Here is a 1,145-nt window from a genome sequence, read left to right as displayed (position 1 = left end):
GAGGCTCATGAGGGAAGGGATATATGTATATTTATAACTGATTCACATTGTTGTATACCAGAAACCAATGCAACACTGAAAAGCAATTATCCTCCAATTTAAAATAAATTTTTAAAAAACCTACCCTGACTTGGCAGTTATACCAGCTTTTCCTCCCTCACACGATACAACTGATGCAAAAAAGAGAAAATTAAAAAAAAAATTTTTTTTTAACCATTCTATTGATGTATGGTAGTGATAGGGGCAGAATGAAGGGACAAAATAGGTGATTAAATAGTTAATCTCACTAGGGGGATTGTAAGTAAAAACATATGGAGAGACCCTGAAAGTTAATGATTACTCAAGAAAGCAGGTTTGCTTAACCACAAAACCAAGCAGGCTTGCTTAGCAACAAAATCATGCAACGGAAGCGTGAGACATGCCCCCAAATAATAAAATGATGCTTACATAAGACTTACATCCTGCCCAGTGAGCCCCAGGAGTTAGTACCCCCAAAACATGTTCTTTGGCCCCTAAGACATGTTCTTTGCACAATACCCCCCGAACAATAAAACAATAGTAGAAAATACGGCCTACAACCTGCCCAATGGTGTTATCAAGTTAATGACCCCCAAAATAGGCTCTGTGCCTACAAAAAATCAATCATTTATGGGAAGGTGACTTTTCAAAATCAAAGACCCTCATTTTACTGAGACCGACAAATATTTTTCCAAAGTGCTACGACAGTCCTGGCCAGACCATATGGGGAGGGACAAGTAAACTTCCCTGCCCTACCTGGGGGAGGAGCTGATGATGGAAGCGTGATGTCTATTCAAGAAAGACAAAGTTCTTCTCCCCCTCCCCATTTTTCCTTTGATTATAAAACTGTAGCCCATGAAGTTCTCAGTGTGCAGCATTTCTCACTCACCTTGTGAGCCTCACAAGCATTCTACTCTAATAAAGCATTTACTTCTTACCTACCACTTTGTCCTTGGTGAATTCTCTGCACTGAAACATAAAGGACTGATACCAGAGCTCTTTATTTTCTTGGGCTCCAAAATCTCTAGATGGTGACTGCAGCCATGAAATTAAAAGATGCTTGCTCCTTGGAAAAAAAGCTATGACCAACCTAGACAGCATATTAAAAAGCAGAGACATTACTTTGC

This window comes from Bison bison, unplaced genomic scaffold, assembly GCF_000754665.1.
Source record: "Bison bison bison isolate TAMUID 2011002044 unplaced genomic scaffold, Bison_UMD1.0 scf7180017864472, whole genome shotgun sequence".
Classification (NCBI taxonomy): domain Eukaryota; kingdom Metazoa; phylum Chordata; class Mammalia; order Artiodactyla; family Bovidae; genus Bison; species Bison bison.
The sequence above is the reverse complement of the archived record's forward strand: the minus strand, read 5'-3'. Positions refer to the sequence as shown.